This window comes from Panthera leo, chromosome F2 (assembly GCF_018350215.1).
Source record: "Panthera leo isolate Ple1 chromosome F2, P.leo_Ple1_pat1.1, whole genome shotgun sequence".
Lineage (NCBI taxonomy): Eukaryota > Metazoa > Chordata > Mammalia > Carnivora > Felidae > Panthera > Panthera leo.
Genome location: NC_056695.1, coordinates 16,787,321 through 16,810,040, shown reverse-complemented (window position 1 = coordinate 16,810,040; position 22,720 = coordinate 16,787,321). Strand labels below are relative to the sequence as shown.

The 22,720-nt window shown below is 39.2% G+C and overlaps 1 protein-coding gene and 4 non-coding genes across 6 annotated transcripts in view; 1 reads left to right on the top strand and 4 right to left on the bottom strand.

Annotated features, from left to right (window-relative positions):
- Positions 1-9,375: 9,375 nt before the first annotated feature.
- Positions 9,376-9,448, bottom strand: TRNAA-AGC. Its single transcript has one exon. It is a non-coding gene; the product is annotated as a tRNA-Ala (tRNA).
- Positions 9,449-9,585: 137 nt separating this feature from the next.
- On the bottom strand, positions 9,586-9,676 carry TRNAY-GUA. The gene is given in 2 exon segments: positions 9,586-9,621; positions 9,640-9,676. It is a non-coding gene; the product is annotated as a tRNA-Tyr (tRNA).
- Positions 9,677-10,205: 529 nt separating this feature from the next.
- On the bottom strand, positions 10,206-10,298 carry TRNAY-GUA. The gene is made up of 2 exons: positions 10,262-10,298; positions 10,206-10,241 (listed from the first exon to the last, which is right to left on the bottom strand). It is a non-coding gene; the product is annotated as a tRNA-Tyr (tRNA).
- Positions 10,299-10,656: 358 nt separating this feature from the next.
- TRNAR-ACG lies at positions 10,657-10,729 on the top strand. The gene has a single exon. It is a non-coding gene; the product is annotated as a tRNA-Arg (tRNA).
- Positions 10,730-16,175: 5,446 nt separating this feature from the next.
- DNAJC5B (DnaJ heat shock protein family (Hsp40) member C5 beta) overlaps positions 16,176-22,720 on the bottom strand; it is a 97,929-nt gene continuing 91,384 nt past the window's right edge. The window contains exons 7-8 of one of the 2 annotated variants that reach the window (XR_006198099.1): positions 16,712-16,778; positions 16,176-16,263 (exon numbers count right to left, since the gene is read on the bottom strand). The gene's annotated coding sequence lies outside the window, so the exon portion shown is untranslated. The remainder of the gene's footprint in view (positions 16,264-16,711; positions 16,779-22,720) is intronic. The other variant, XR_006198100.1, reaches the window with a different exon arrangement.

Sequence of the window (22,720 nt, the reverse complement as noted above, 5' to 3'; positions counted from 1 at the left end):
GCCCTCTGTGAGCACTCAATAAGAACGTGGTGACGGGTTTCTCCAGGACTGGGGAGAATGCAGCCCAAGAGTCTAACTGTATAACGAATGCATTTCTGCCTGGAGAATTGAGGAAGAAGGTCACCAAAAGTAGTGTGATCATACCATCTTACATGAAAACAAACAAAACATGTCTCAAAAATCATTTTCCTGACTTCACAAGGGCAATCAACTAAAACAATTTGCTTCACTTTAAATTTTTCATCTTTGCAAGAATAGCGGTCTGGGAAAAAATCAAATTTAAAAACTGATTTCAATCCTTTTCACCATAAAAGTATCTACGAAAAAAAAATCCAAACACCAGTTGATGATCCCATTTTTTTATAAGTTGTGAATAAAATTCTAGTAAATTCTTTTTTCTTCCATACTGCTCTTCCTCCTCCCTAACTCCCTCCTTCATCCTGTATCCCTACAGTCACCTTCCCCCTCACACACACCAAAAACACAAAGAAAAATTGGCAATCTTTTAAAATATAAATTTAGTTTGCAACAGTAATCAGTAATGAGGTAGTAATGGCATATAGGATAACAGACCCATTGTTTCATTTTTCCATAAAGCAGGGAACAGATATCAGTGCTGTTGCCAACCGAAGTGAAAATGGAGTCCTGCTTCCATACCCTGGTTTCATCTGGTCTGAAATACCTATTACACCTCTTTGCATTTGCCCCTCTTCTTCCAAGTTGATTTTTTAAAATTATAGTTTCCCTAGTCATTTCTGATATTCTTGGTCTGCTCTTGAGTCACAAATAACAATTTTGATATTTGCCAGAATTTTGTGAAACTGTTTCATCAATATAGAATTATTTAAAAATTAAAAAATCAGATCAAAAATGAAATAGTATCTGTTTATATGTGATTTACTTGCAGGTTTATTTCTCCTTGATTTAAAAATATTCAAACATTGAGCACATCTTGTCAACATATCCCCAGTGTGCACTTAATTACCAGTAAACAGTAGGCCAGTGTGACTGGTTATGTATGGTCTTATTGCTGTGTGCACTGAAAGCTTATTGAGAATCTAATAAACTCTATTAGTTAGCAATAAGTTACATGTGTTCATAAACATTTCAAGGATCTTAGGAGAATTTTGTTATTCCTTTCAATATCTATTGAGTAAAGAAGGGAATTGGGTGACATTTTTTTATTGAGTTAATTCAGTTCACCTAGCCCAGGCAGTTAACAGTATTTATCATCACATGGGCTATGGAGGTTATTTTCTAGGAAAGATAAAGTTTCTACTGTAAAAGATTCATCAATCTAAGAAAAAAACAAACTAATAATGTACAATGAGCCAAGCCCATCCTTATTAGAGGAATTCATTCTTTCAAAAAATACTCATTGAGTGTCTATTGTGTATCCCCATTGTGTTCAGCTCTGTGGATTGAAAGACAAACAAGACACAGGTTACTGTCCTCAAGGAGCTCAGTATAACAGCAGAAATAAGACATGCATGTACAGAACCACAGTACAAAACAAAATGTGATAAAGAGCCACAAAATTTCAGAGTTGGATTCATCAGGAGGGCTTCATGGGTGAATAGTATCTGAATGATCCACTAAGAACTTAGACAAATGGATGTGTAGTTATGTGGGGCATAGTTGGGGCTTTCTAAGAAAAGGCACAGAAGCAAAGACAGTGAGGCACAGGAGTGTGGGGAATGCTCAGAGCGTATGGTGCTTTGGGCTGGAGTGCAGAGCATGCTGCTGGCACATGAGCAGGTCACAAATACTGGGCTAAAGAGTTTTTAACACTTAATAAATTAGTCAACAGGAAGTTGTTGAAAGTTTCTCACAGAAACATTTCTGTGAGAGCTGTGCATTGGTTAGATTAGTATCACAGTGGTGGCTAGAATACTGAAGGCGACCTAGATAAAGACCAGATGGGAGATTGTTGCCAATGCCTAGGTGAGAGGTCATGATGCCCTGGCACTGGGCGATGGCTGTGGGGAAGAAAAAGAGGAAAGGGACTCTGAGGCTATGAAATTAGAATCCACAGAGGTGACTCAGATGGTCTGAGTATGAGCAACCACCAGTGATGCAGTGAGAGGTGCACAGTGAGTCAGGAGACAGGCCTTCTATCCAGTTTCCATGTCTACCTTGCTTTGTCATCTTGGGAAACTGACCTCACCTAGCTGGATTTCTGTTTAATCTGTGAGTGGTGTTCATAACCTAGGCTTAACAGTATTTTTAGGGGAAAAGAAAGAAAAACCCTTGAAATATTAATTTTGACATTGAGAATCCCCAATTCAATTATGTGATGCTAAGTTGATCCTATCCTCTCCTCTGTTTTTCTGTTTCCTACTTTCTGCCTTGTACTTTTTCTTAGAACTGCCACTAGGAGACTACCCAGGAAACTAGCAAGAATCTCATAGGAATAAGTGTCAAATCAAGTCAACTATATGCCCAAATTATCGCCTTTCCCTCTTTATCTTCTTTTTTCCATTCTTTGTTCCTCCCCAATCTCAGAGACCAGGAGTCCATGAGGTGGGCATGTGAATTAAGAGTGGGACATAGGAGTAGCATTCTGTTCTAAAGAAGAACCAGAAAATTTTAGTCTGCTCCCAAATCATTCACAAATTTCCCTGAATGATTCTGAAAATTCTGAAGCTGAATGAGATTTGAAGCTAACTTCAAGGCTCTGGGATTTCCACAGACGTGAAAGCCGGCTTAGTTTCCCAAAGTTGTCTTTACTGTGTAGGAGTGATGTACAACTTTCCCTGCTTCTCGTACCCCAACCCGCCACAATTAGGACAGGGGGTTAAAACCAGTTGGGGCAATTTTACATGGGGGATTGGTTTAGTTGGAAGCCCCAATCACTCCTCATTCCTGAGTCCCACCAAACTAGGGCAGGGGTATGTTTACACACATTGAGGAGATGAAGCAAAACCACCATTGCTGTCACCTCCTGGAGGACCAGCAGTTTCCCAATCCCCCCGATAAGTCAGAGGAAGTAAGATGGGTCCCTAAGAACCTGACTATATGCCCAACAGCAGACTTGGCATTAAGGCATGATAACAAAAAGAGAAGACTTTTGACTTTTTTCAACCTCTAGCTACCAGGCTAAATGGACCCAGACTTCAGAGGACAGAGCATAGGAGTGAAATGTGGATTTCAGTGTGTTGCTCATCTCAGGAAGGAAGAAAAAGGAGTTCTAAAGTCTATTACTTTTAGTACTATGGTTGACCCTTGAACAATAACTTAGGTGTTTTTTTTTATGGTACAGTACTATAAATATACTTTCTCTTCCTTACGATTTTCTTAATAACATTTTCTTTTCTCTAGCTTACTTTATTGTATATAATACATATAACATACAAAATATATGTTAATTGACTTATCAGTAAGGCTTCTGGTCAACAGTAGGCTATTAGTAGTTAAATTTTGGGGGAGTAAAAATTGTATGTGGATTTTCAACTGCACGGGGGGTCAGCACCCCTAACCTCCACATTGTTCAAAGGTCAACTGTATACTGCCACAACAAACATAATAAATCTGTACAGAGTACGAATCACTACTTATAATAGCTCTTTATAATAGGTATTATTTCCACTGAACCAACTGTAACTCAACAAAGTAGTTGCCTAGTCATATGGCTGCTAGCTGTGAAGCAGATTTAGAGACACATCTTTTGACTACAGAGACCATGACCTCACCGGCTAAGCTATACCACACTGCTCTATAGCACACTATCCATTAGAATTTTCTGCAGTGATGTTAATGTTCTTTATCTGTACTGTCTAACCTCTATCCAAAGGTGGCTATTGAGTACTTGAAATGCGTATAATGCAATTCAAGATCTGAGTTTTAAAGTTTATTAAACTTGTGTTTAAACAACCATATGTGGCTAGTGGTTACCATATTGAACAACCAGCTCTAAAATATGTGATATGAAAAAATCTTGGGGGAAAATTGGAGTGTATTTGAAGGATTCTCCCATAGGAACAAGGTCCCCTTCTTATGAATTTTATACCTTTTGGTCAGAATGATATGAAAGTCTTCTAAGCCTAGAACAGTTACAAGAGCAACATCAACTCTTCATCCCAACTTACAAGACAAGAGAAACCATCCTGGGAATAGGAGGCATTAGAAGAGTCCCAGGAAATCAGTGTCAGGAGTGCTAACTTTCCTGAGGATTCCAGAATTTTCTCAGCATTTCACTTACCCATGTTCTCTTTGTCTCTTTAGCCCAGGTAACTGAAAATCCAGGTACTTGAAAATCATCAAGGTTTAACTCAAGGAGATAGTCATTCATCAAACAGAGCAGCAGACTTATGGTCAGATGGAAGGTGAGCTAAGAGGAAGTAAAAAATTGATTTGAAGCAAAGCAGTGAAGCAGAGACACTGTAGCCCTGCTGGAAGGAAGAGAAAACGAAAGGCACTAGAATGCTGACCTTGCTTCTGGCTCAATGTTTAAGGTAGAGAGGGAGGAGAATTCTTACTTGTTCTACCCACCAGAGGTGAGAAAGTTGGTGGCTGACTAAATCATTAAAACAGGGAAAGAACACTGGATGATGTGGGTGTGGAAGCAGAGAATTAGGGACTGCTTAAGAAGGAGGTTTATTTAGCCTGGAACGCTAGGGCATGAGTGGACCAGGACCTTCAGGTCAACTCCAGCACCAGTCACACATCTCTTGAAAGTCAATTTAATTCCATCCCAAAACAAGACCCATTCTTAATATTGTGCAGACCAGGTCCTCTTAAAACCAAGACAATGAGGTTATTAATTGTTCCCTGCAATATCCATCCATCCATCCATCCATCCATCCATCTCTCCCTCTCACCATTCTTCCCTCTATTAGTGAGAGCACTAATATATGACCAGTGGAGATAAGGCAGCACTTCATTTGGGATTTAGATGAGCTGGTGTTCCAAGAGCCAGGCTCTGTTGATCAGTCCTGTTAGATATAACTCATCTGACCACAGGAGGTGTATGTAGAGTATAATGTTATTTCTTTTGGTAGTCTGGGGTTCAGGGTGTGATCTGGAAAAGCACCTTTGAACCATTATTTAACCATATAGCAACTTTACAAGTTACTTGAAAAAAATATAACCCAGAACTCTATTTCCAGTAAAAGGACTCTTGCAATCTTTTTACACCAAGGACTCAACTCATGACATCTACAAAATACTTAACATTTTTCCTCTGTCTACATTGTCAGTCTCTTCAATTTAGCTATCTGGCAATAGGTAGGTTGGATATCTGATTTAAAAATTTTTAATGAAAAGAAACATTTTACAAAATATAAAATCAAATGAGTTAACTTGAAAAGTACTTTACAGAAGCTAATACCATGGCATTTCTTTCATTAGTTTGCAAACTTCTGGCTGTAAGCTTTTCTTCTTGATAATTACTCCTCCAAATCCATTGTTTATACATTTCAATTTATCATAAATATCTCTCAGGATATATTAGAAAATTAACATATTTTACTTTCCTCCGAACATTTCTTGGCATAATTCAAATGCCAGAAATAAATAGTGACAGTCCCAACAAATAAATCCTTTAGCCTAAGGCCTTCCCAATGGCCATGTCTGAACTTATATAGGCTCCAGGCCCTTCTTGACTCCACCATCAGCACACACAACCCTTCTCACCTTCCCTCCACCTCAGCCCCCTGATTGATTTTTCTGAATTCACTCTTGTTTTCTGCAATCTGCTTCTCATATGTCAGTCCTTATTTAAATTGCACTAATGGTCATATTACCCACAGGATAAAAATATTAATCCTCATTGTGGTCTCTAAGGCCTGACATGATCTGCCCCTACCTACCTCTCTGACCTAATATCCAATAGAAATAAGATGTGACATACATATATATACGTATATATATATGTATATATACGTATATATATGTGTATACATATGTATATATAGTGTATATATATATATATAATTATAAATTTCTAATAGCCACATTAAAAGACAGAAACAAATGATATTAATGTTATTAATATATTTTATTTAACCCCCCAAAATATAAACTATTATTTTAACATGTAATCAATATTTTAAAAAATGAGACATCTGTGAATAGAGATAGTTTTACTTCTCCTTTCCAATCTAGAGGCCTTTTACTTCATTTTTCTTGCCTTATTGTACTGGCTAGACACCTCAGAATGGATATCCTTGCTTTGTTCCTGATCTTGGGAGGAAAGCATTCATACTAATAAGTATAATGTTAAGGGTGTGTTTTTCATTGAGGCCCTTTATCAAGTTGAAGGAGTTCGGTTCCCTTCCACGTTTGCTGATAGTTTTATTTATTTATTTTTTAACGTTTATTTATTTTTGAGACAGAGAGAGACAGAGCATGAATGGAGGAGGGTCAGAGAAAGGGAGACACAGAATCCGAAACAGGCTCCAGGCTCTGAGCTGTCAGCACAGAGCCCGACGCGGGGCTCAAACTCAGGAGTGAGTGATCATGACCTGAGCCAAAGTCAGCCGCTTAACCGACTGAGCCACCCAGGCGCCCCATGCTGATGGTTTTAAAAATCAGGAATGGATGTTGAATTTTGTCAAATGCTTTTTATGCATCAAACTAAGATGATCATGTGGTTATTCTTTTTTAGTCTGTTTATTATGATGAATTGTTGATTTCTGAATGTTCAACCAGTCTTGTATTCTTGAAATAAATCCCATGTGGTCAATGCTGTATTTTCCTTTTTTGTATTGTTGGATTTAATTGACTAAAATTTTTACGTTTATGTTCATGAAGGATATTGGTCTGTTGGTTTCTTTCTTTCTTTTTTTTTATAATGTCTTTGCCTGGTTTTGGATCAGGACAATGTTGGCTTCATAGCAAGTTGGACAGCATTTCCTCTTATTCAATTTTCTGAAAGTCTGTGTAGAATTGGTATTATTTCTTCCTTAATTGTTTGGTAGAATCCACCATGCAAGCCATCTGGGCCTAGTGCTTTTTTTATGAGAAAAATATATGGGTTAATACAAGTAAAGTAACTAGAACTGTGCTTGGTTTACAGGAAGTGCTGTTAGCTGTTAATTTTTTTAAATGTGTCTATATTTTCCATTAAAGCTTATAATGTGTACTGCAGAAATTAGAAAATATTTTAAACTTTTAAGGAAGAAAAAAATCACAGTGATGCTACTATCCAAAGATCACTACTATTCACATTTCAATTCATTCTTCAGTCTTTTCTACAAATTAATGCTTGTTTATATTGTTATTATTTATATTGCCCTGTATGCAATTTATTAACTTAGCATTTGATTAACATTTCCCATGTAAATAGTTCTTAATAAGTATAATTTCAATGGCTACATATACTCCATTATATGGTCACAACATAATTTAACTATCATTTTGTATTTTTAGAATTGTCCTACTTTCCCTCCACAGTAGATCCAAGCATCTCTTTCCTGTACTCCCATATATATTTATATAAACACACATGCAAACCCTCAGAATATTCCCTCCAGGCCTTCCCTTTATGGTAGTGTTAACATACTCTGACAACAGTTCATGTTTACAGTGTGTTCACTATGTACTAGGCACTGTAATAAGGGTATCATTATTATCATCCCTATTTAACAAATGAGGAAACTGAAGTACCATGATGCCAAGCAACTTGCCCAATGTAACTAGGTAGGGAATGTGAAAGCCAAGAAAGGCCATCAGGTTCCACAGCCCATGTGACTAACCACTATGCAATAGTGCCTCTCAGCTTATACCTTTAGACTTAAAAAAATTTTTTTTAAACATTTATTTATTTTTGCGAGACAGAGACAGACAGATCATGACCCAGGGAGGGGCAGAAAGAGAAGGAGACACAGAATCCAAAGCAGGCTCCAGGCTCTGAGCTGTCAGCACAGAGCCCAACGTGGGGCTCCAACCCATGAACGGTGAGATCATGACCTGAGCCAAAGTCAGATGCTTAACCAACTGAGCCACCCAGGTGCCCCCCTATAGACTTTTTAATAAGAATTCCATTCCATACCTAAGTTGCTGATCCTGAGATGTTTGAGTTCTTACCCAGCTCACCTGCCCTAACCATGTGCTCCCACCTGGATTTGGAGAGCATTCCTTCCACTTATTACCCATTCCTTGATCTTTTAGTCATTTATAATTTCACTGTCAGCTCCTCCAGTCAGCCAGTTAGAGTACTCATAATCTCAACTGGAAATTGAGACCTAACATCTGATAAAAGGATTCCTTTTCCTACTTTATAAATTTGTTTTTATGAAAATAATGATATATTTTATTTTATTTATTTTTTTAATAATGATATATTTTAAACGAATCACTATACATTCAATTTAAAGACTTTATTGAAAAGAGTAAAGTGAGATAAAAATGGAGACTGCCCTAGAAAATGAAAGATATACCAATAAAATGCAGCAGGTTGTATACATTAGTACAAAAAAAATACAGGTTGCCTAGAACCCTAAAATGAACATGAGATAAAAGAATTATCATTTACTAATTGTAATCCTCAAAAAAGATAGTATTTCTGCCTTTGTCTTTTTAAATTTATGTTTTGTGTTGAGAACCACAGTATAGTTTCAACAGCTTTTTAAAGGCTATATTCTAGTAAATTAGGATAGGGAGCATATATTTCCAGAAAAGCCTTTGTGTGTGTTCTGCTCAACTTCTGAATCTTTCAGTGAGTGTGTGTGTATTTATTTTGTTTTTGATTTGTCTTTAACAAACTAGACTATGCTCAAAATCAGCCCTAAGTAGAACTTTTTTCCATTTAATTCCTTTTCAGTGCTGGTCTCCAGTTCTCCACAGTTACTCCCCAGGAGGAAAAGGGCATTAGAACCCCTCCTTCAGTAGCCAGCTTCTAGGTTTAAACCCTTCCGCTTCCTCACCTCTCTTCAGGTATCTTTATCCTACCTTAGTAGATCGGCCCAGAGTTGGTCACCTCACTGAAAGTTGACGTGGAGCGGAATACTTCTCGCTTCGGCTTAACGCTAAGTTGAAAGTAGCCAGCGTCCTTTTCCAAGCTCAATGGTTTTTGCGTTGTTTTTCTGTCAGTCCCCCCCTTAAATCCGGGCAGTTTAGTATCAAATGGGTCCTTGGAAGTGCAGCGATCGAGTACAAATCACAAAGTGGGAACAGATGGGACTGCAATCTGTAGCCATTTTTGGACAGAAAAAGAACCAATTTCGTGAACCTCCCAAAGTAAATGGGTCTAAAAATTTTAAGTTGTAAGAATAAACTCCGTCAGCACCCATTATCCCTCGTCTGGGGAGTTTTAGGAAACGGTAACCTCAAGTTCGCCTTGTCTCTCACTTGCCTGAGAGCTGATTTCAAGTTCTACTTGAGTTGAATGAGAATCGAAAGAAAAACTATTACACGGAATGAGGAGAAAAAGGCTGGAGGATGCGGGCATCGATCCCGCTACCTCTCGCATGCTAAGCGAGCGCTCTACCATTTGAGCTAATCCCCCACCGCTGGGCACGGCCGGTTATCTCTTCCCCTAGAGAGAGGTCAGAGCATTTAGAAATGAAAAAAATGTTTTTCTTGATCACGTTCTTGATCTTGCGTCACAGGGGAGGCCAAAGTAACAAAAATCAATAAACACTCTCCTTCGAGCCGGAATCGAACCAGCGACCTAAGGATGGCTGGGGACATCAGGGCCTACAGTCCTCCGCTCTACCAGCTGAGCTATCGAAGGGAGCGGGGAGGCAGAGTGCCGACTTTTCTTTATAATGTTTACTTATTTTCTAAGCTTCGCGTGCTTTCTACCGCGTTTCTTTCCCGACTCCCAGGTTTGCCCATCACAAGGTATCCTTCTGGTGACCCCACCCCCCCACCCCCATCTTCTCATGGCCGCTGGAAAGTGCGTTCGAGTTGCCCCCTCTCCCCGGAGCTCTGAGGAAAAGAACAGGCGGCTGGCTGGCTCGGGACCTTTCTCTGTATGCTCAGGGGACTCGGGAAACGCCAAAGACGATTTAGAAAGGAGCAGAAGGCCGGGACCTGGCAGCCGCTCCGCAGAGCGCAGACTCACTTCGGCGCTTGTCACTAGGACAGCACGTCCCCGCTTGGGTAATTCACAAAATATTTCATACGGGGGTTGCTGCCATAGGCCAAAACTGGAGCGAAAGTACCAGAATCTCCAAGTGTTCGTTGGAATATTATATTAGGAAAGGAGACCCGTGGAAAGGGCCGTAAATCGTAGAAAGTTGGCAAAAAGCATACTTGTCTCCTTCGAGCCGGAATCGAACCAGCGACCTAAGGATGTCTCCTGCCAGGAAGTCAGCTACAGTCCTCCGCTCTACCAGCTGAGCTATCGAAGGGACGGGCAAACCGTCCGTGCCCCTTGAGACTCAATGTTCAAGAACCCGAGCGAGCACAGCTGCGGGCTAGAGACTGAATAGAGCATGCGTACTCCGGGACGGGGAGGGGAAGGGAGTGAATGCCTGTGTATTGTTTCACGCGTGCGCAGAAATACAACCTGGCTTCCCTTCGTGGGATCCTGACAGACCCCGGAAAGGACCCCCAATGCGTGTGTCCCGGAGCTAGTGGTACCAAGACTCAGCAACTCCGACACCACCTTCCTTTACTTTTCCTTTACCACCCTATATTGGGAGTGACTGCCCGAGTGTGGCCTTACCACTCTAATCTGTATGTCCCCTCAGTTTCTCCTTGTGTGGAGGGCCAGTGGCGCAATGGATAACGCGTCTGACTACGGATCAGAAGATTGTAGGTTCGACTCCTGCCTGGCTCGGCATTTTTGTCACAATGATTTTTTTAAAAGCAAAGATTATTACTTCTTCAGGGTTCCTCAAGTCACAAATGCCGAGAGTATTTTACTGCACTTCGAGTCCAGAAATCTGTTGTGCGTCGCTTCCAGTGCCGCCCCGTCGAACTCTCTCGAGCACTAAGGAGAGGCAGTCGCGGCCGCGCGGCTAACTGCCCGCGAGAGCGCTTCCGACACGGGCGGGGGGAGGCTCTGGGGAAAGCTGGGGAGATCAGCCGCTCAGGAACTCCAGGTAGGAAGCTGGGTTAGGGAAAGTGAAGCCCGCTGTCCCCGTGAGGAAGCTGGTTGAAGTGCCAGGGCTGCTTCTGCAGTAGCTTCATTCGTCGGGTCTTGTAAAATAATTGAAGACTTTAGTCACCAAAGTCACGAGAAAAACTGCCCACGCACACGCCCTGACAGTGCTGACGAAAGAAAGTTAAGGTATTTTTGATTCGGTTCCTGTTTTACATTTCATCTTAATTAGTGTATCGAGCCCCTCCTAGGTTGTAAGCATAGCATAAAAACCATGGAGTAACTTGGATTCTGTCCTCAAGGGTCTTTTAACGGAGAGGGCATAATGTTGGTTTGAATACATTGGATTTTTATTTTGAAGTTATTGATCTTATTTTTGGAGAGTAGTTTAGAATTCTCTTAAATTTGCTCAAGGAAAATAGCAATTTCCAAAAGTAAAAGCTTTAAAAAAAAAATGAAATTCAGGAAGATATAAGTTAGGGAGGAGAAAATGTGGGGTTAGGAGAAAGGACTGGTTTTTAACTGGGAAAGCAGTCTCCTTAAGGGCACATAAACAGTTAAAGGAAGCTAAAAATTGGGGGGGGGGGGGGAGGGGGACAAGTACAGACAATTTGAACAAAATGATGGTGGGTTTTGTTTTTGTTTCCTAGTGAACATTTTAGCATTTTTGCAGGTAACAAGCTAATATTTGTTTCAAGTTACATAGTATTCCTGAGAGTTTAAAAAAATTACCTCTGTGGGAAGTTGCGGCCATATGTTGCAGGCCTTCTCCCAATTTTGTTGACAGAACTTTCAAAATGAGTCTCCAAGGAAAGAGCCTCCATCTTATTCTTACCTTCTTCTCATTTTACAAGGGTGACAAGTAAGGGGTTGATTATTTGCAGAGGTCACGGTCATGGCCATCATTGCACTGTGGGAGAAACTCTAGCTTCTTGGTGTATCCCCTTCTTGCACTCTTTCCCCAGCAGTCAGCCAGACCAGAGTAACACCCTCCAAGAGGGCCAAGATGGTGGGGGATTTCTGACTCTCTTACTTGACAGAAAACAACCATGCCTGGACAGCCTAGTGAAATGTAAAATCATTGAGGATAAAGATGAAAGCCTAGGCTTTCAGAGATGGGGACAGAAAGAAACAAAACAAAACAAACAAAAAACAGGCTAGCTACAAAAGAATGAAAATCAGATTTTGATCAGATTTCTTATCAGCAATACTGGATGCTAGAACACAGTGGAGCAAGATTCTTGAAGTTCTCTGGGGAAATAATTTTGAACCCAGAACTGTATAAACAGTCAAAGTAGCAATCACATATGAGAATAAATAGTTCACACTTGCAAGGTGTCATAAAATTTAAATCCTATGATTCCTTTCTGAAACAAAAAAATAAACATTACTTGAAGATGTTATACTGATTGGGTTCTCTAGGAAGCAGGAGTTCACACAGAACTAGAGTATAAAATTATAGTGGGGAGTAACATCTGTGAATGGAAAAGGAGAGGACACAGTATTAGGTAAGGGTAGTTAAGCAGCAATGTGGACCTGATAGGCTTGGTACCTGCAGAGCAAAGATTTCCCTTCAGAGGAGTCCTGAATTGGGTAGGAATGACTAGGTTTTCAGACCATCACTTTGCTCGGTCATAGGCCAAAGGCTGAATACCTTCTCTGGAAAGCTGAGGTAGACCCTAAAGGAGGTAACACCTGGAGGCTCTCAGTTAACTATCCTCTCTGCAGCTGGGCAGTTCTTTCTTGAAAGGCAATCAATCTAGCAGCAAATCTCTGTGTCTGCCATAGATGTACTTCAGAAAAAAAAAAAAAAATCCAAGAAGAGGAGTACATAGAATTTAAGTAAAAAGGGAACCAGCCAAGAAAGCAATCAGGACAAATTAGGAAAAAACAAAAGGTGTGTCAGAGGGCTCTAAGAAGAAAGGGGAGTCTTTCATAACAGTGTGATTAAGGACCAGGAAGACTTTAGAGATATGATAACGGCTTGTCACTTTCTCAAAAAGCAAGCCAAAGATAATTAGAAATTTCTGGAAAAAAATACAAAGAGCTTTATAAAGAATTCATGGTCCATGGCACAAAAACAGACACATAGACCAATGGAATAGAATAGAGACTCCAGAATTGGACCCACAAAAGTATGGCCAACTAATCTTTGACAAAGCAGGAAAGAATATCCAGTGGAAAAAAGATAGTCTCTTTAACAAATGGTGCTGGGAGAACTGGACAGCAACATGCAGAAGAATGAAACTAGACCACTTTCTTACACCATTCACAAAAATAAACTCAAAATGGATAAAGGACCTGAATGTGAGGCAGGAAACCATCAAAACCCTAGAGGAGAAAGCAGGAAAAAATCTCTCTGACTTCAGCCGCAGCAGTTTCTTACTTGACACATCTCCAACGGCAAGGGAATTAAAAGCAAAAATGAAGTATTGGGACCTCTTGAAGATAAAGAGAAAGGAAACAATCAACAAAACTTATAGGCAACCAAAGGATTGGGAAAAGATATTTGCAAATGACATATCAGACAAAGGGCTAGTATCCAAAACCTATAAAGAACTCACCAAACTTCACACCCAAAAATCAAATAATCCAGTGAAGAAATGGGCAGAAAACATGAATAGGCACTTCTCCAAAGAAGACATCCGGATGGCCAACAGGCACATGAAAAGATGCTCAACGTCGCTCCTCATCAGGGAAATACAAATCAAAACCACACTGAGATACCACCTCACGCCAGTCAGAGTGGCTAAAATGAACAAATCAGGAGACTATAGATGCTGGCGAGCATGTGGAGAAACGGGAACCCTCTTGCACTGTTGGTGGGAAGGCAAACTGGTGCAGCCACTCTGGAAAGCAGTGTGGAGTTTCCTCAAAAAATTAAAAATAGATCTACCCTATGACCCAGCAATAGCACTGCTAGGAATTTACCCAAGGGATCCAGGAGTGCTAATGTATAGGGGCACTTGCACCCCAATGTTTATAGCAGCACTTTCTACAATAGCCAAATTATGGAAAGAGCCTCAATGTCCATCAACTGATGAATGGATAAAGAAATTGTGGTTTATATATACAATGGAATACTACATGGCAATGAGAAAGAATTAAATATGGCTTTTTGTAGCAATGTGGATGGAACTGGAGAGTGTTATGCTAAGTGAAATAAGTCATACAGAGAAAGACAGATACCATATGTTCTCACTCTGATGTGGATCCTGAGAAACTTAACAGAAGACCATGAGGGAGGGGAAGGGGGAAAAAAAGTTACAGAGAGGGAGAGAGCCAAACCATAAGAGACTCTTAAAAACTGAGAATAAACTGAGGGTTGACAGGGGGTGGGAGGAAGGGGAAAGTTGGTGATGGGCATTGAGGAGGGCACCTGTTGGGATGAGTACTGGGTGTTGTATGGAAACCAATTTGACAATAAATTTCATAAAAAAAGAAGATATTTTTGGAAATGAAAATAATATCCTATAGCAGCTAGTACAATGACAGACACTTAAGTGTTTGATCTATAGTTGGCACTAATGTCCTTATTTCATGAGTTAGTTTTGAAATTAGTACCTATGTTTATTAATATCTATATTCTTGACATGGTTTCTAGCATGCATCCAGCATTAAAAAATATTCATTACAGATCTGCAAAGTTTTGCCAAAATAAAATGCTTGAAGGGGAAAAAAAAAAGAATTCATGGTACAAATATAAAGCAAACCAAAATCTGGCACAATTTTGAGAGACTGATGGTGTATATTATGGACTAATTTTCTCCTACCCCTCTCCAAATTCTAATACTAACCCCCAGTACCTCAGAATGTTACTGTATTTGGAGATGGGGACCTTTAAAAAGATAATTAGATTAAAATGAGGTCATTAGGGTGGGCCCTCATCCAATATGACTACTGTCCTTATGAGATTAGGACACAGGGAGAGAGAACACCAGACATGTGCATGCCTGGAGAGACAACCACGTGAATACACAGCAAGAAAGTGGCCATCTGCAAACCAAGGAGACAGGCCTCAGAAGAAATCAAACCTGCCGAAATATGCATATGAAAGAACTTTCAAGTTCTTCCTTTCAGTTGAAACCGTTCTGCAGAGCAGGAAGCTCTGCCAAGAGATGTTAAATAATTTCTTCAGGATAAACTCTTCAGGTTGGGGGAGCAGGGCTGAACTCAGGTTTACTGATTCCTCATCCATAGCTTTCTGTAAATGTGTACTGTTTCCAAGAAGGATTCCAAAAGATTGGAATGAGAACATTTGTTTGTTATGAGAAACCACAGAGATAGCATTTTCAAGGTTAGAAAGGGAACCATTCCGGATAACTCCAGGAGATACAGTTCATTTGTGTTATTTGCAGTAGTTAGGTTCTATATAGTCACCACAAACAGTGGTTTAGTGAATACTGAACCTTTGCTTTTAGGAAAAATACAAGGTTAAGTTCCTGTGATCCTCTGTTCACAACATTATCTTAAGTGATCTATATGTGTTTTGTGTGTTACTGTTTATATACCTTATTTAATTTATATTATTGTGAATGACCATGAAATAAATTTTAGCAAGTAGGAAAATTTGCAAATATGGAATCAGGATGATTGGGCCAAGCTAAATCCTGAATTATAAGCCAAATCACTATATCAGAAGATTTTAATGAGACCAACCCTTGGCCCCCTACTTCTCTTAAGGAGGTTAAAAGGAACCATTTGCACTACAGGGAGATTGCAAGACTGACCCATCCAATTCCCAGGGCTCCATAAGACTGCAAGTTCATTTGCAGTCTTTCACACTCAGGAAAAGTAGAGCTATCATCTTGTTCATACAGTGTCTTTCCCAAAGGTAAGATTTGGAGGACTAGGGCTGGGAAAAGATGTTGCAGGGAGATTTTCTTCAGAGATTCATATTTATTCCTTTAATAAACATTTATTCAGTCTCTACTATGTTCCAGGCACTATTATAGTGCTGAGGATGCAGCAGTAAGCAAAACAGCCACAAATTTCTGCTCTCGGAGCATATATTTTGAAGGGACAGACAGACAACAGGTTGACAATAAATAATATCTATAGTAGGCTTAACAGTGGGGAGTGCCAAAGGAAAAAATAAAGACTGGTAGGTCCAGAGTGTGGAGGGTACTGTGCTTTTCACAATGGCAATTTGACATACACAGACTACCAGAAACAAAATAAGTTGCTGTGGAGCACACACGTTTATTTTAAATGATGGGAGATAAAATTCCAGGTCCTTTAGGAAAAATTAGTTTGCCATGTTGTATTTCCTATGAAGAAATAATAAAGTGTTATTAATTTAGTCATGTGACATAATAATGGTATATTTTTACTAATAGAAACTTCAAAAATTGTACCTTATTTTGTACAATGGAGAAATTGAGTATAATTTCTTTTATTATGAATAGATAATTAAAGTCATGGAAAACTATACATCCTATTGTATAAATGATATTGAAATGCCTTGTTTTTATATGTAATAGCAAATGTTCTCATCCCAATCTTGTGGAATCAGAATAATGGAATAGAATGTATTAACTTGGATTTATAGACCTATGGTATTCACTTTTAATAGGGGAGGAACAAATTTGAGTATACTGAGTATAAATGCTGTTTTGATATTAAATAAGTAGTTATATCTGACTTTACAGAATTCAAATGTCTTATGGTGCTATGGTGGTGTCATAATTAGGCAGACAGACCCTAGAGCTAGACTACCTGAGTCCAAATGCTGGTTCTCTTGTTATTAAAGTCACAGGTTAATTAACAGCTCCAGTTTTCCCATCTATGAAATAAGAAATAATAGCACCAACTTCAGAGTCTTGCTGTGAGGATTAAATGAATTAATCTATATTAAACACTTAGAATATTGTCTGGCACATAGTAAGTACTGAATATATATATATATATATATATGTATGTATGTATATATATACACAATAAATACATATATATACTAAATATATGTAATATACTAAATATATATATATGTATATTTAGTACTTACCATGTACTGAATACTATTTAAATATATATTAAAAGTTTTCTTAGCACTGTCTATTATCCTGCAAAATTATGGCAGGAACTTTACCAAAATTTTTAGTCAGGATTGTTTAGTAATATCCACAGCTCTAGAATCACTTTTAAAATCTAAAAAAAAAAATCCAACTTTTCACTCACTTGATTAATGCTGCAGTTATTCATTGGTCAGACAAGAGAAAGTGGCAGACAGCTACCAAGGCTACACAGGCTTCCCAGGTAAAGAAATGCTACAGGGAGCTGGGAGCGGGGGAAGGAGGAATAGGAGCAGGAGGAGGAGGAGGAAGCAGCAACAGAGGAAGTGTTTGGGAATTTGCTCTTGCAGAATTTGAGGATTTTGAGTCTTTGAGGATTTGCTTTTGAAGAAGGCCCTGAGAATTAAGTGAGGATGATTACTACAAAGGGCAGTTAAAGAGAAAGATACATAATAGAGTGACAGAAATGAATATTCTTTTGAAAATGAGAGCTCTGGGACGGAATTGGGCAGGACATAGAGAGGGTTAGTTTTCAGGAAGGACAAATGTAGTTGGAAATCTAAGATCACCATGGAGAGGCAATATAGCGCAGCTGTTAAAACCATGGATTTGAGGACAAGCCTGTTCTACATCTTACTAACTGGATGATGTTGGCCAAGTTTATTTAAACTTTGTGTGGTTTAGTTTCTTAGTGTGGAAACGGGGGAGTGATAATGCTGATAGTACTTGTCCCTTAGATGGTGTATTAAGTGAATATATAAATATAAAATATATCAAGCTAATAAGAAGCTCTTAGGGCAGCTTCAGGTAGTAAGCACTATGACTATTGGTTATTATTGTTCATTCGACAGATTTATTTTTAATTCATGAAAGAATGAATCATCTTTTAAAAATACAAATGCTCCTGTGATCCTAAAAGCCATCACTTCCCACCTCCTTTCAAATCCTTTAGTTTGAGAGATGGCATGTGCTGAGAAAAGACTTAAGAGAGAACAAAGAAAAGTAGAAAGAAGGGAAGTGAATCACTTTTATTCTTTTTACCCTCTTACTCAGAATAACTTGCATCTTTCAGGTTTCAGTAGCTAAAATTTTATTTTCTGAGTATACTATGTATTGTTTAAAAAACAAATTCCATGCTAAATACAATGAAGCAACTTTTGAAATGAAGGCATTTTATATAAAACTGTTATGCTATAAGTTAATCAATAAGTAGACTTAATATTTTTCTGTTCCTGATGGCTATCATTTGTTACTTTTAAACCTAGGTTAGCTTTAAAATACTGCTTTCTGCAATTATAATAAATAATCCTGAAAAATGTCAGTTTAATAATTAACATGCCCAAATAGATCATTCTAAAAATATTTAAGAAAATGTTGGAATTTCATTCCCAAAGTGAAAATTTTCACTAAAAATTTTCTCCCCAATTATTCTTCACCAGAAAATAAAGTGCATTATAGATGACTCTGGACAATGTTTCGGGAGTAGAGATATTTGAGTACCAGGACAGATTTCTCAGAAGGAAAAAACCTTCACGAGGTAAGATCCCCTCTTTCTGGGCCTGGGAACAAGGACCTGCCTGGGGTGGGGGAGCTCTCAGGAGCCGAAGAAGTTGATATAGTAATAGGATTTTTCTGCTATTACAAAGCTGAGTTGGCAGCCCCAGTAGCGAGCAGAAAGTGTTAACAGCTGTCCTATTAGTGCTGATTGGATTCTGGGAATTTAGTTTTGCTTCTTGGGGACAGCCCGGGAACAGCATGAAAGTTCCAGAAAGCTGTATCCCACCCATTTAATACTGAGCATGTTTAGGCCTCTTTTTGGAGAAAGGCTTTTCTCAGAAATGACATGTGTTGTAAGAATTAGTCAGTTAATCAAAAGATATTTGTTAGTTCCTACTTCATTTTTAGCACTGGGAAAAATACAAATGTAGACTCTGACTCTAAGATGTCATTCTGGAAATCACTGCTAATTTGAGCCATCTGCAATTTGGAAATGGCTTTGTTTTACAGAAACTGGTTATACATAACTTAATCTAAGTTTATACTTTGTACTCTAGAACAGCTCAAGAATAATATACAGATAAATGTTACTTAGGTGCTTAGGAGGGGTGCAGGCTGGAAAAAGAGGGGTTTGGAGAAGTGGACTTGTGTTTCTCGGATAAAGGTTTTTCTTTGTTGGGGAAGGACTGGTGCTCTGGGGATGGATTTGCCTTCACATCAGTGAGGAGTAAGGGAGGGCAAGCTGCTAAAATTTTTTAAGATAGCTCTGTAATTGAGTCAGAGGCCTTTTTGGGTGCCAAGCTACCATTAATTTTTATATTAATCAAATTGTTCATATTAATATGCAAAAAAATTAATATACTAAGCCTTCCTAAAGGCTAAAGATTCTAGCAGCTTTTGCATTTCTAGCAGGTAGGAATTTCTCTGTTCTGTGATACAGGTTAAACATTTATTCATTTAACAAATATTTCCTTGCTGTCTACCATGTGTCAGGCATTATTTTAAGCACTGGGGATACAGCAGAACACAAAAATAGCCCAAAATCTTTGCCTTCACAGTGTGGGAGACAGACAATAAATCAAGACTAAAAAGTATGTTAGTGAAAGGTATGAAGGAAAAAAGTAGGGAATAGGAAGCATGAGGTGGGTTATAGTTCTAGGCAGGGTAGTCTGGGAAAGCCTTTGAAGAAGTGACATTTGAGAAAAGATCTTAGGTAAGTTTCTTCATCATCTAAATACATTATATGTTCTAAATTTAATTCTGACTCAGAGCTGCAGTTTAACAAGGTAGCAAGAAATTTCACCTCAGCCAGGTTTTAAGAGTCTTCCCCACTTCCTAGGGATGTATGGGGTCCTCAGGTTTTCTGTCTTCCTCCTCCAAGTGAGTTTCTAGCCCTTCATCTTGCTCCAGCCTCATTGCTCCTGGGGTCTCTGTGTCCAACCCTGTAGGATTCCTTTGAGGGGCCAGGTGTGGGTAAAGGAATCTTTTGTTACGGCTAAGAAGCCATGACTTAAATTTGTCTGTCACCCAGGCATCCAAGTGCTATCTCATCAGAGGGGCTCTCCCCTGTGGAGATATTGCCAGTAAACTGGGGTGACCCTGGGCCCTGGAGCCTTGACCCAGCCTGTCCCAAAGGTGTCGCCGAAGCTTCTTGGTCTCCTCACGAGAAAGAATTCAAGGACAGACACAACACAGGGATGAATGACACAAGTGGGAAAGTTTATTAAAGCTAGAGTATACTCTTCAGATGTGACAGCAGGTGACTTAGAGAAAGAGAAGAAGAGAGCTGTGCGCACTGGGGTTTGGGTTTCTATCTTTTATTGACAGTTACAAACTAGGGGTGGAATATTCATTACTAGGGGCAGGGATTTCTTGGAAGCTGGGTTTTGGCCTTTTCTTCCTTTTTTGGCCAGGGTTTTCCTGTCATGACACCCACCTTCTTGGGCCTGTCTGGTTTGATCTGGCTTCTTGTAGAGTGCTGCCAGGACAGACCTCTGGCTTCCCTGATAGGTGGCCATGACTTCCTCTTTGCTGGCTTCTGGGTATCCTGCTAGAATCTAACTAACTGCTTACTCTAACAGAGGCACAAGTCTCGGCTACTCTGGGAGCTCCCCTCCAAACTTCCAAACCCATCTTTAGTCCAAAGGCCCTCATAACAGGGCTACTTCTCTCCCTCAAATCTCTTTCTAACAGCCCTTATAATAGCCCAAGCACCCAAACAAAAGCCTGGGTGGTAGTTTTCTAGGTGTCTCTCTACCATTATATTTAACCTCCAAGGTCACAATAGCAAGGGAGTGACCTTTATAAGATGAATCTCAGAAGGACAGCCCTCATTCCTTTGAGTCTCACTAAGGACAAAACACAATTAATGTCTCAATAAATTACCTTGCCATACATTCAAATAATGAATGTGGTCACTATGAATTATTTTTCTGTCAATACACTCAGAGAATTGTTGGAAAAATACTTCTGTTCCTCCCTGACCTATCAGCATTATGAGTATCTGTGCTTGAATTTGAAAATATTCACCTTTCTGCATATTGTTACCCAGACTATTTGCTATCTCTCCCTCCTGCGCTGGTTGGGGGTAGATTTATAACAGTTTATGTAAAAGACCAGTAAACATGGACATGGCATTGGTAGTGGCCAGCAGAGAGATTAGGAGACTAAAACAAAGGAATAAATGTCAAATGGAAGAAAGGTGGGAGTGGGAGAAGGGAGGAGAACAGGGAAGGAGATGGACTATTGAGAACCAGGGAAGAGAAGAGACCGAGGAGAAAATGAAGTTAGATACTCAGGATGAAGGAATAAAAAAAAAAAAAAGAAAAAGAAAAAGAAATCTAGAATAAGGAGTAAGGACAATAAAGAAACAAGTGAGGAGCACTGATTCAGTGTTAAACTCATACAGTCAGAAGGTCAGAAGTTTGACGTGTGTCATGGGACAAAAATCAAGGTGGTGGCAGAGCTGCATTTCTTTTTTGGAGGCTCTAGAGAAGAATCCATTTCCTTAAAATTTCCAACTTTTAGAGGTTGCCTGCATACCTTGGTTTATGGCCCTTTTCTTCCTCTAACTTCAGAGCATATCTCTGACCATTCTTCAATCATCACATCTCTCTCATAGCCAGGAAAAATTCTCCATTTTTAAGGAGCCATGTAATTAGATTGTGCCCACTTGGATAATCCAGGATAATCTCCCTATCTCAGAATCATTGGCAATGACATCTACAAAGTCCCTCTTACTGTAAAAGGTAATATATTCACTGGTTCTGGGAATTAGGATAGTACATCTTGGAGGAGTCATCATTGTGCCAACCACAGAGATTATGTAGCCCTAAGTGGAAACCTCTCTGTAGATGAGAAGATCAGGCAGTGCATTACAGGTGGGTGTATTTTAGGCCACATCAGATGTGTCTTAGCATACATACCATTTAAAATGTAGAAATAGAATGTCATTTATTCTCAAAGAATTAAAATATGTGTATTTTGGTAAACAAAAATGCATATATGTATTTTATTATGTTCTTATGTAAAAGAGGAAAAAATAAATAGATGGACTTTGAAACCTTATATGAAATCACCTACTCTGGTAACCTGAAGCCCAGGACTAGGTGTTAAGCCACTGAAGTGCTGGTTCATTTGACCCTTTATGAAGATCACAGTGAGCATGTTTCCTCTTGGTGCTTCTCTGCTAAGATGCTTATGAATTTAGAAGACCTGCAGGTGACTCTGGATGCAGCTTCTGTTGATCTCTACAAGATGCCTAAATAGCCTCTCCTCAAATGAAGAGTTGATCCTTGTTTCTGTGTAGCCAATGGACATTCTGTAGATTTATTTCCTCATTCATACACATTCATCATTGTAACCGGTAATTAGCCCTTTGTGGGGAACATTAACAAGAACCCCTTCATGAATTTAATCCGACCATCTGATTCTGATTCTGATTCATGTCCTGTTCTCATCTTTCTACTCTTGTACCAGCTCTCTGGATAAGCTGTGAGTAGAAGTAAAACATTCCATGTGAGAAAGAAAAATGAGGTCTGGGAGAGAAAGAAAGGAACTTTGTGATTTACAGTTGCTCTTCAAAAATAGTCCTGACCTTTTGCTTTAAAAGACTTCAGGAAGGAAATGTAGTAGCTGAAATTATCCACAGACAGGGCTATTTATCTTAGGTTCCCATCAAATGGAAAATAACACTTGTTTGTTGAATACAGAGTTC